The sequence below is a fragment of the Tachyglossus aculeatus genome, chromosome 17, assembly GCF_015852505.1.
Source record: "Tachyglossus aculeatus isolate mTacAcu1 chromosome 17, mTacAcu1.pri, whole genome shotgun sequence".
NCBI classification, from domain to species: Eukaryota; Metazoa; Chordata; class Mammalia; order Monotremata; family Tachyglossidae; genus Tachyglossus; species Tachyglossus aculeatus.
Genome location: NC_052082.1, coordinates 53,482,324 through 53,495,055, shown reverse-complemented (window position 1 = coordinate 53,495,055; position 12,732 = coordinate 53,482,324). Strand labels below are relative to the sequence as shown.

Sequence of the window (12,732 nt, the reverse complement as noted above, 5' to 3'; positions counted from 1 at the left end):
AAAGCAGCAGCTAGGACGCTTGGAGGCTGCAGTCAGTCCCAGAGCTTCTCCCCGGGGAGAAGCAATCGCTGAAATGTTTCATTGCCGAGACCACAGACTTGGCAGTGACTGCAGCTAGCTGTTTCTGGGCTCTGGTGCCCTGTTCTCCATGGAAAGGTCTCTCTTCCCCCATGGTACGTCCCTTGGGTGGGGGCTGAGGGAGGTCTGGTCGGGGGCTGGGGGAGGAGAAGGTTCTGTCGGGAAGGCAAAGACAGAGGAATCGACGAGCTTTTTGTTGTTTCTGGAGCCAGCAGCATGAAAATCACCAGGCCCCTAAGATTTGGGCCCGAGTGTTAGCACAGATGTTTTTGTGGAGGGACCGGGTCTGATCCTTCAGGGAAATACCATAATTATTATTATTACCTGGCCAAGAGAATTCCTTGGACTCCGATGTCTGGGTCCTCCTCCTCCTCACAGGCTTCCAGGGGACTCCCTGGAGCATCAGGCTTGGGCCTGAACATTGGTGGAGAAGTGCAGGGTGCCCAACGCGTTGTCTTGCACATCTGAGGAGGGAATCTGGGCTGAGGTTGCCCGGGAACTGCTTTGTGAATAAGCATTTGGCCCAGGGGGCTGGGGAAGTGGAAATTCAGAATCTCCCCTCAGAGAACCCAATGGAAACCAGATCCGGCGTTTCCGGACGAGAGTGTCACCGGTTCCTTCCTTGGCACCTCGCCTCACTGGCTTCTCCTGCTCTGCAGTGGTATCGCTTCCAGTCCCTGTCTGTCCTCGGAGGGGACCTGTTGCGGCTTGCCCATTTTGGGGGCATCAAACCCCTGCTCGGTTGCCAGCCTGGGCTTTCCTTTGAGCTGGCAGCCCCGCGGGGCTCTGCAGCTCCTCGAAGCATCCCTAGGAATAGGGGTGATTTTCCCATCTCACGCCCACCTGCTACAGCACTTAGCATTCCCAGCAAAGGGCCGGCGCCATGGCCTTTGGTGACTTCTTGAACTAGGCGCATCATTCCTGAGTTGAGTGTTTGTTTTAAGGAGCCCAGAGGAAACATGGAGGACTGCGATGGGCTCCAGAGTTGTCCAGGGAGGAGGAGATGAGGAGTGTAAAACTGAGTCGGGGAGAGGCAGTTTTAGGGGGACGAGTGAGACTTTCCCTGCTCATTGGCCGCTTATGCCGGGAGGTGGTAAGCTCAGAAGATCCCAGAAATCAGGAGCTGGTCGCCCCTGTCAACCAGTCAGTCAGTCGTCATTGAGGGCTTACTGCGTGCAGAGCACTGTACTAAGTGCTTCAGAGAGTACAATAGAATGGGTAGACATGTTCCCTGACCACAGTGAGCTGACAGTCCAGCAGGGGAGATAGACATGAATACAAATAAATAAGTTATGGATTTGTCCATTAGTGCCGTGGGGCTGAGGGAGGGGTGAATAAAGGGTGCAAATCCAAGTACAAGGGTGATGCAGAAGGGAGTAGGAGAAAGGGAAATGAAGGCCTAGTCAGGGAAGGCCTCTTGGAGGAGACGGGCTTTCAGTAAGGCTTCAGAGGTGCATCCCCCACCCTTTGGCAGACCCTGTTTCCTCCTTGAGATGAGCCAAGATTGAGAGCTGCCCTCACGGCCTGGGGTCTGGCACCAGAGGCAACTGGCCGGAGGCTGCTGCGGACGTGGCTGAAAGAAGAGGGACCCAGAGCTCTAGGGGTTTGTCTGGGAAATAGCCGTTGCCAGGAGCTGCTTTCGTTCTGAGAGAAGCAAGGCCCCGGGCCCCTTGGCCCAGGGTGCCAGCAGACTCCTCCCCTGCGGGAAAGGGTCAGGCGAGAATGAAGGAAATGGCAGAGAGGGAGGGAGGGAGAAAAACGTCACCGACTGTTCCATTTGGGTCATTCACATTCCTCTGTCCCTCGCCAGCTCCGGCCCTTCAGAGCGGGGCCGTCAGGACCACCTGGCCTGTTTGCCGACAGGTCGGGAAACGCTGCGGCTTGGCTGTTAATTCTCCTCTCTGTCACCTCCTGGGTGGCAGGAAGCCTGGGGGAGTGAGGCCCAGGTAGCCGCAGACCCTGAGCCCTTTTGTCGGGGGGAAAAGAAGAGCTGTCGCTCTGGATGGAGGGGACCGGGAGAAATAGAGTGGATGGATCGATCTATCGATTGAAATGTGGGTAGGAAAGAGGGCTCCTCGGCCCCACGGCCAAAGCCCCGGCGTTCTCCCGAGGCAATGGTTCCAGGCCCCGCCGGGTCGGCCGCCTCAGGGAGAGTGTTGAGCAGAGAACTGGGCCGGGCTGGCCGGTGGGAAGATGCACTTTTCCATTTCCCAGCAGATGAGTCATCTTCTGTGAGCCCCTGTGCTGCGCTTGCACGGACAGTGGCGAGGCCGGGGGAGAGGGGGCGGTGGGGTGTTGTGGCTGAGCAGCATCTGTGCAGTGGGTGGGGAGAGAAGGGGTGGGGGGAGAGGGCCAGGCTTAAACCCTTCACTAATCAGCAGCCGTCTGAATCACATTTTTATGAGTAAGGAAGTGATAAATCACTCCCGAGCGTTTGGCCCCCACGGCCAGTCCGCCGATGCCCTTCCCGCCGCATCCCTGCCGTCCGGTCCGAGGGCTGTCGGAGTTTGGGATGCCGTCACGTGTCTCGGGGTGCCCAGAGGCCGGAAGTGATCACCGGTGGGGGTCCCTCCCGGTCGCCTCGAGCCCGTGCTCCCTGACTCTGCCGTCGCTCCAAGCTGCAGAACAGCTGGGCCGTCATTTGTCTTTTGCTCCCTTCTCGGGGCTGTCCTCCTGGGCGAGCGTTTGTGTGCGTTGGCCTCCGGTCTCCTCGGGGACGGGAGAGTTCCCCCCAACCCCCACCTCTCCATCCCTGAGCAGGAGGGTCCACCGTGTCATGCAGAGAGAGGGGCCTGCTGTAGGCCCCAAGTTAGGTCAAGACTTCTCCCAGTGGGCTGATTTGTCATGGGCCGTGTTGAGTGGACAAGCTGCTGAACGGGAAAGAGATAGGGGTTACGAGGCTTCGTTTCGCCAGGCGAATTTTCGAGCCTTTACTGGGATCTCCCTAAAACTTTCTCGGAGTCTCCTCCTTCAGTGAGTTAGTCAGCTTTCGGCCCGGAGAACTGGGAAGTCCTTCCCGCCCCGTGGCAGTTAGACGGGGGCAGAGAGGAACTGGAGTCTCGGTTTTTCCGAGGCTTGGCCTGGGAACCGGAGCAGTGGCGGCCGGGGATGAAAGTGCGAGGTGGGGGGCGGTGGACAGCTGTGTGGAGCCGAGCGGAGGCGGGATGCCGAGGCCCTGAGGGCGGAGCGGGAGGGCAGGGCCGGACCGCGGAGCCGCGGGCCTCGGCCGGACCTCGTGCCCGGTAGTGTGACTGCAGGGGAGCCAGCAGTGACTTCTCGGGGAAGGTGGTTTCCAGAGTGATGTCATGCCCCCAGCCATGGCCTCTCCGACAGCCCGAAGCCACCGGAGGGGAGCAGCTGGCCCTGCCTGGCCACACTTTACACTGCAGTAGCCATCTGTGTGTCTGAGTTGACACTGGAGTGAAGCTGTTTATCTGAACCACAAACACTCCAAGAATGTTAATTTCTTTTAATTCTATAATTTAAGGAAATAAGACCCTGCTTTCTTGAAGAGGAGTAATTGAAGCAGTGTTTGTGGTGGGGCGTCTCCAAAACACCCATCACATCCCCATCTGTGCCCAATTTACTCCAATCTGGCCTTGCTGGGGTGTGTTTTTTTCTTTCTCCCCCCCCCTTTTTTTTTTAATAATTTGTTTTATAATTCCTGGAATCAAAACCATCTCGGTCGCACACTGTTTTATTTTACTATATTATTGGATTATACTTCCTATAAATCACTGGATGTTATTCATAGGCCACCACTGGAATAACTTCCCCTCTCCTTTTCCTCCTTCCCCTCCTTCCCCATCCCTGCCTGCCAGCCTCGAGGCCCAGATTCCAGGGTACAGAAGCAACTGGGATGGTAGCAGAGGGCACCCAAAAGAAGCTTCCCCCGCAGTGAGAGCCAGGGTCGCTTCCCATGTGGGGTGTAACGCTAGGGCCAGGGCCCGGGCCCGGGCCACCCGCCACTCAGGCAGGGCTGCACCTGGATCCCTTCTGGCATTTTTCCTGTTTCGGTTTTTTTTTTTTTTTGTGATGTTTTTGTTTTTCTTTCAGAGTCTGTTAGTAACCTGGGCTTGCAGGGTGGGGGACAGAGGGGAATGCCTCCTGTATTTCCGTAGTTGGATAGAGAAGACGTAGCTGCCCAGTTCACAGGTTCTGGCTCCATAATAATAATAATAAATAATTGTGGTATTTGTTAAGCACTTACTATGTGCCAGGCACTGAATTAAGCACTGGGGTAGATACGAGAAATTAGGGTACCCTGGGAGCTCATTGTGGGCAGAAATGTGTCTGTTATATTGTACTCTCCCAAGCGCTTAGTACAGTGATTCATTCAATCATATTTATTGAGCGCTTACTGTGTGCAGAGCACTGCACAAAGCGCTTGGGAAGTACAAGTCGGCAACATATAGAGACGATCCCTCCCCCACAAAACAAAACAAGTAGACAGGTGTCAATGCCATTCAGTTGAGGGTGTAAGATTCCTAATGTGTGTTATCCAGACTTTTCGGGGGCTCTTGGGAGAGGTCAGGGGCTTGTTAAGCGCTTACTATGTGCCAGGCACTGTGCAGTGCTCGGCACACGGTAAGAGCTCAATAAATACGATCGAATGAATGAGTGAGTGACACAGTCCCTGTCCCCCACATAAGGCTTCCCACTCTCAATCCCCATTTGACAGATGAGGAAATTGAGAAGTGATGTGACTTGTCCAAAGTCACACAGCAGACAAGTGGCAGGGAAGGTCTTAGAAGGCAGGTCCTCTGACTCCCGGCCTCAGGCTCTTTCCACTAGGCCCCAGTGCTCCTCGGCGATGAGTCGCCCGATAACCCGCAGACCGTCCAGGCCTGCCGGTGTGGAAATCGGTCTCTCAGAATGGGTAGGTCGGGGCTGGGAGGGGCACCCCACAACCAGAAGCGTGTAGGTGGCTCGCCCTGACTAGGCGTCAAGTGGGAACTGCCCATTGTGCCAGTTGCTCGATCTCACAAAACTTGGAAGGAATAGGTCAAAAGGTTAGGGTAGCGTTTGTTCGCCAGGCTCTGGAGAGCAGCACACAGGGTGATGCAGCTTTAAGCCATCCTCTGGGTCCCCTCGGGGGAAACCCTAATGATTCACAGCCTGCCTGATACTAGCTCTCCTCCTCACCAGGCTCTGACAGATTGCTCTAGCCGCAGTCCCCGGAGGTAAGAAGCCAATGCTTTAGAGGCGGGGGCCCCCTTTTTCCCAGGCCTGGGAGGCTCGGGGGTCCCGGCCTCTCGTTCCCTGGATGTCCTGAGATGAGTGTGCTGCTTTGGGGCGGGAGGAGGGTGGGGGAAAGCCTGGCAGGGCCGTGACAGCACCGTGGAAATGGGGATTTCGTCGGCTCAACCAAATTAAGTCCGTGTTGTCGCATCAACCCAGTGAACCAGCCCTTTGTCTTCCCTGGAGGTCGCTGGCGGGCAGAGGGCCGGCGCTTGCCTCTGGTTCGTGCGGACGAGAGGCGGGTAAAACTGCCCTTTGGCCATCAGCGGGCACCTCGTTCTTAGCCACTCTTCTGTTTTTTTGGCTCTCCACCGGGAACTGAGATTTTGGCCTTCAGGCGAGGTTGTCCCTAGCGCTTAGAACAGTGCCCCAGTACTTAGAACAGTGCTTGGCACGTAGTAAGTGCTTAGCAAATACAATAATAATAATATTATTATTGGAACAGGTGGGCAGGAGGACTCTCTTGGCTCTGTGCGTTAGTGCCCTCCCTGTGCCACTTGCCCATCCCAAGCCCCCTGACCCAGGGAGGAGAGGGGATGCTCACAGCCTCACTGGCACTGAGTGCTGGAAATGTGGGTGCATCTGCGGTGGGATAGAAATAACCAGGGCAAGCACTGTCCCATCGACCGGTGGAGTTTTAAAGTTGGGAGTGTAGTGGCCCCTGCATTTTAAATAGCAGACACCTACCTCCAGTTCTGCTTACTGCCACTCCCTCGTGGCCTCACCTGTCCCATCCGTTGTCCCTCCGGGCCTGGGCCCCCAGGCTGTGGGCTACCGAGTGGCCGAGGGCAAGGTCTAGGAGGAGCCGTAGCTTTGGGTGGCCCAGGGAGGGGTGAGGCTAGGTGGCAGCTTTCACTTTACAGCGTCACCCACATGGTGTTTTTCGCATTTCATCCCATCCTGTCATCCGCACCCTCCCACTCCTGCTGGCGACTCCTGCTCGCCCCGGCCTCCCCGCCCCGCTGTCCCACTAACCGCACCCTCCCTGCAGCATTTTGAAACCTTTCTCCCCTCAGTGTCACTGTGAGTTAAAATACCCCTCCATAAGCAGCGTGACCTAGTGGAAAAGATCACGGGCCCGGGAGCCAGAGGACCTGACTCTGCCACTGATCTGCTGTGTGACTTTTAGCAAGTCACTTGGCTTCACTGGGCCTCAATTTTCTCCTGTAATATGGGGATTCAGTGCCTGCCTTCCCTCCCTCTTAGAGTGTGAAAGCATGGCTTAGTGGAAAGAGCACGAGCTTGGGAGTCAGAGGTTGTGGGTTCTAATCCCCACTTCGGCACTTGTCAGCTTTGTGACTTTGGGCAAGTCAGAACTTTTCTGTGCCTCAGTTACCTCATCTGTAAAGTGGGGATTCAGACTACGAGCTCCTCATGGGACAACCTGATTACCTTGTATCTACCCCAGTGCTTTGAACAGTGTAGTAAGCGCTTAACAAGTACCATTATTATTATTAGTCATTCAGTCATATTTATTGAGCACTTAATGTGGGCAAAGCACTGTACTGAGCGCTTGGAAGAGTACAATATAATAATAAACAGACACATTCCCTGCCCACAACAAGCTTGCAGTTTAGAGGGGGAGACAGACATTAATATAAGTAAATAAATAAATAACAGATATGGACGTAAATGCAGTGGGGCAGGGATTGTGTCCGACCAGATTTTCTTATATCTACCCCAGCTCTCTGTGCAGTGCTTGGCACATAGTAAGCGTTTAATAAAAACCATTATCATCATTTCCCAGTCTCCACCTGGGGCTCCCCCAGAGCCACAGGTTTGTGGGGGTGGGATCAGAGTAGGGGCTTTGCCCCTTCCCTGGCATGTGGCTTCCTCAGAGCCATCATTATCTGGGGCCCCCAAGGCAGAGAAGCTGGTCCTGGGCACGTTCAGGCAGGGCAGAGGCCCCGGGAAGGAATTGCCTCTGCTTTCGTCCCGTTCCCCAGTGCCCGGGGGCATCTAGGGTCCTGGGCAGTGTGGTCTGCAAGGGATCGGCATCACAGCAATGTGGTGCCAAGATCAAGGGCCCAGGAGCCAGGGGACCTGGGTTCTAATCCCAACTCTGCCAGTGGCCCGCTGTGAGATCTGGGGTAAGTCCCTTAATTTTTCCGGGCCTCATTTTCCTCCTCTATAAAATCAATCCATCAGGATTGAGCACTTACTGTGTGCAGAGAACTGTACTAAGCACTTGGGAGAGAACAATGTAACAGATTTAGTAGACGTGTCCCCGCCCATAATGAGTTTACAGTCTAGAGGGAGAATGCAGATTCAATACCTGTCTTCCCCTTGGACCATGAGCCCCGGGTGGGTTAAGGACTCTTATCTGATTTGATTACACTGTATGTATCAATATCCCGCTGCGCTTGGCATGTAGTAAGTGTTTAACAAATGCCATTATTACTGTTATTATCAGCATCATTTTCACAGCGTGGCTCAGTGGAAAGAGCACGGGCTTTGGAGTCGGAGGTCAGGGGTTCAAATCCCGGCTCCGCCACTTGTCAGCTTTGTGACTTTGGGCAAGTCACTTAACTTCTCTGGGCCTCAGTTCCCTCATCTGTAAAATGGGGATTAAGATTGTGAGCCCCACGTGGGACAACCTGGTTACCTTGTATCCACCCCAGAGCTTAGAACAGTGCTTGGCACATAGTAAAGCGCTTAACAAATACCAACATTATTATTATTATTATTATTATCATTCCAAAAGACAGGGGTTGGAGTGGGGTGGCCAGAATAGAGCAAGCTAAGAAAAAAAAAAAGGTGGGGAAGACTGTGGGAATGGGAGAGGGGATTGCATGCAAGGAAACCACAGGCAGTGAAGAGCTACGGGAGCTGTGGAATGAGGAGGGTGGGGGGATATAGGATTCGCTAGAGAAGCAGCAAGGTCCTAGTGGAAAGAGCCCGAGCCTGGGAATCAGGATGTGGGTTCTAATTCTGGCTCTGCTGCATTCGTGCTGCGTGACCCTGGGCAAGACAATTCACTTCTCTGTGCTTCAGTTACCTCATCTGTAAAAATGGGTATTAAATCCTACTCCCTCCTCCTTAGACTGTGAGTCCCTTGTTGGACAGGGACTGTGTCCAATCTGATTAACTTAGTACAGTGCTCTGCACACAGTAAGCGCTCAATAAATACGTTTGAATGAATTAACTTATGTCTACCCCTGTGCTTAGAGCAGCGCTTGGCACACAAAAAGTGGCTTAACAAATACCATAATTATTAATTAATTAATGATGGGGTGGGGGGAGCGGGGGAATCAGTCAAATGGGAAAAGCACCGTGGGGACACCCACACCAAGTGACAGAAACCACAAGGCCCTGGGGCCACCTGCAGCCCTCCCATCTAACGATAATAATAATTATGGTATTTTTAAAGCATTTACTGTTTTCCAGGCACTGTTCAAAGCAGGTAGATATGAGATAATCAGGTTGGACACAGTCCCTGTCCCACACAGGACTCACAGTCTTAATCCCCATTTTACAGATGAGGAAACTGAGGCACAGAGAAGTTAAGTGACTTGCCCAAGGCTATACAGCAGACAAGTGTTGGGGCCGGGATTAGAACCCATGACCTTCTGACTCCCAGAGAACCCAGTGGACCTTCTGTCCACTAAGCCATGCTGCTTCTCCCAGAGAAGCATCTACCCAGAGATGTGTCCTTTGGACTGCATAGCCTGGGGCTACCTCAGCGGGGCATATAGAGTAGAAGGAATGTCTTTGTAAGTAGCCTGCTGTTCTGCGACAAGATCGCCATTGTGACCCACCTATCTGAGCGTGGGAGCCTGGGCTAGATCTCTCGCCCCACCCGACTCTCTCATTGGCGGGAAGGTTTGTTCGGCATACTGGAAATGCCACCGAGCCTGCTCCGTCAGGGACTCCCTCATCATGATGCCCAGGTGGCAGAAGGATGGCTATCGGGATGTACTTCAGGAGCCTTCGGAGGCTTGGAAAGAGCATGTTTCCTGTTGCCCCCCCCCCCCCCCCCTTTTAATGCTATTTGGAAGTCTTCTTTCAAGGCGTCCCTGTAGATATAAAGAAGCCACCCGTAACCATTGTCCCAGCAGGCAGCTCATGGGGGTTGCCCAGTGTCCTGTCAGCAGGAATCGTGGGTCTGAGTTGAGGAGCACCCACGGAATGAGAATCGTCCAGAGACCCATTCCTCTCTAGTTATTTTACTTGTACATATCTATTCTATTTATTTTCTTTTGTTAGTATGTTTGGTTTTGTTCTCTGTCTCCCCCTTGTAGACTGTGAGCCCACTGTTGGGTAGGGACTGTCTCTATGTGTTGCAAACTTGTACTTCCCAAGCGCTTAGTACAGTGCTCTGCACACAGTAAGCGCTCAATAAATACGATTGATGATGATGATGATGATGACTGTAAAAGCTCATTGTGGCAGGATACGGGTCTGCTAACTCTGTTGTATTGTAGTCTCCCAGATGCTTAGTACGGTGCTCTGCACATAGCAAGCGCTCAATAAATGCCATCGATTGATTAACTGGGGACAGTAGGGTGGGCCCTAGAGGAACCCCCCCAGGGAACCATCTCTGACCCCTTGTTTTCGATATGTTCTAGGTTGGGGGCCCTTACTCTGTGCTAAACACTGGGATAGGCACTGGGGTGGCCAGAGCAGTCCCTTCCCATGCCACCCTGAGCTTCAGGAGTCGGCGCTGCCCACATCGTCGGCGGTATTCTCCAAGTAGTCCTCACCCTTCAGACCGCTCGCACCGCCTCCAGTCTTCCTCCTCCCTCCCTCCCCCTCCCGGGAAAGACGGTCAGCAGTGGGAACCACCCAAGCCCGCCTGAAGGCAGGGAGAGGAGAGGGAGTTTCTCCAGCTTTTGAAAGCAGGAACCTGCCCCTGGATCTACTGCAGATGTGTCCAAAAGAATCAGGTAAACACGATTGGGCAGGGAACCACTTCTACGCTCCGGAGCTCGATGGCAACAATATTTAGAGAGCTGTTTTGTTTGCTTACGCTGCTCAGTTTCCTGTTTAGAAGGCAGATTGTCACATATCTGGGGATTTATTTACCGTAATTGGAGTTATTTTCCTGGCTTCTGACTCCCACCCTCTGATGCAAGATTTCCCTCTAGAGACTTGCATCCAACAGCTGCCCATGTGACCTCCCCTTGCCCCATGTGCCAGCAGCAGGGGCGGCAGGCGACTCGCCATGGGGAATTTCCAACTGCCGGGCAGGTCTCTAAAATCCAAGACACGTGCCGTCTGCACTTTGGCTTCTAAGACCGGGATCAGCAGACCAGGGAGGGGATTTAAAGAAGAGGCCGGTGGCGGGGTGGGGGGGGGAGGGGGGTCACCTATCTCCTTATGAGGCCCCCTCCCCTTCTCCATCCTCCCTTCCTCCCTCCCCTCCAGCTGGTGTCCAGGGCAGGGCCAGTCACTGTAGATGGGTTAGGAGCCAAACTCACAGAGGGCTGTGTTGAGACACACCTGTGACGTCATCCTGTTATCACCGCGTGCCGTGCTCCGCCTCTCTCGTTCTCCCCGGAGAAAGGGTGATGCCCAGACCTCATTTCAGGGCAGTGAACAGAGGGAAATGTGCTGTAATCGCTGCGCTGAAACGTGATTGCCAGTCGAGGCCTCGCCACCCCCGAGGACACAAGTCAGGACTAGTTCAGCCCTGCTCGTAATGCACTCTCCAGGGTTCCTTGCCGGAGGGGGCCAGCGCCATTCACAAACGGCCAGAATATTTCTCTCGGGTGGAACGTCTGTCCGACGAGGGGAGATGGACGGTTCAGAAAGATTTTCACACCCCCAGGCAGAGGGGGAGTCGGGCGGTGGGGTGCTCCGTCTGACTGACTCTGGGGACCAGGGAGAGCAGGTGGGGGCGGGGGGCACTGGGGAGACTGTCGATTACGTGTCCCCCTGGGCCACGGCATCTGATGTTTGCCCGTCGGCCCCGTTAATCTTCTTGCTTTCAGGGCAGGAGTCGCAATTAGAAATTTAAAACTTAGCTTTCAGCGGGGAGAGTAAAGTAAATCAACCCATTTAGCTATCGGGCTTCAGCTGTTACCTGTCATTCCATAGTCCAAGTAATTTTAGCGCTCTCATTATGCAAACCTTTCCAACAAGCATGGTGAAGTGCTCTGACTTTTTGCCAGCCATGGGCCAGCGATTCCCCGGAGGGGATGCCACGGAAATCTTCTGAGGATTCTGTAGTGCTGAAATCTTCTTTCTTGCCTCCTGACCATAGGGCTCAAAGACCCCTACCCATCCGTGGGGGCGGCAGCGGGAAGGATAGCAGCTCTAATAATGATAAATAAGAGTAACAATAATAATAATGGTGTTTGTTAAGCGCTTACTTTGTGCCCAGCATTACTAACCACTGGGGTAAATACAAGATCATCAGGACCCACATGGTACTCACAGTCTTAGTAGGAGGACAGGTTTTGAATCCCCATTTTGCAGGTGAGAGGACTGAGGCCCAGGGAAGTTAAGTGACTCATCCAAGGTCACAGAACTGGTAAATGGCGTAGGTGGAATTAGAACCCAGGTCTTCTGACTCCCAGGGCTGTGCTCTTGCCTCTAGGCCACACTGCTTCCCCTAAAGCGCCGATTTAAAGGGCCAAGCAAGGGATCTGTTGAGAACCTTACCCCCTCTCCGCCCAACTATGGGAACGCCTGTTGGGGCTGAGCACTGTACTAGACATCTGGGAAAAAGGTAGGATTACAAGGCTGTCCCTGCCCTGGGGAGCTAGTAATCCAAGGAGAAGGAGAAGACAATAGCTGAAAGGGAGAATAGCCCTGATTTCCCCATGGAGGTCCACTATAAGGGGAGGGGACAGAGCCCAGGAGCGGACCCTTCTGCAACTACCACTGTTGGTGGGGGGAGACAAGCGACCAGGAATCAACAAGCAAATATATATATATTTTTTAACTCAGAACATTAAAAAAAGTTAAAATGTTAAAAAGGATACATGCAAGAAAAAGAGATCTACAACCAATCCATCAATCAATCAATCAATCGTATTGGAGGCCTACTTTGTGCAGAGAACTGAAGTGCCTGGAAGAGAAAAGGAGAATAGAAAAGAATAGAATAGAACAGAGCATGGTGTAGAACTGAGAAGCAGTGTGGTGTAGTGGATAGAGCATGGGCCGGGTGTCAGAGGTCATGGGTTCTAATTCTGGCTCCGCCATTTGCCTGCTTTTTGACATTGGGCAGGTTACTTAACTTCTCTGTGCCTCAGTTACCTCAATTGTAAAATGGGGATTGATACTCTGTGGGACAGGGACTGTGCCCAACCTGATTACCTTTTATCTACCCCAGTGCTTAGAACAGTGCTTGGCACATAGTAAGTGCCTCACAAATGCCATTATTATTAGTATCATTATCTGATAAACAGGTGAATGGGCGTAAGAGTCCTGAGGTGGTTCAGGGGATGGTGGGGACATTGATCAGTT

The 12,732-nt window shown here is 53.4% G+C and overlaps 1 protein-coding gene across 1 annotated transcript in view; it reads left to right on the top strand.

Moving 5' to 3' along the window:
• Window positions 1-12,732, top strand: part of SMG6 (SMG6 nonsense mediated mRNA decay factor) — a 193,929-nt gene that overhangs the window by 62,243 nt on the left and 118,954 nt on the right. The gene's annotated exons all lie outside the window — the stretch shown is intronic.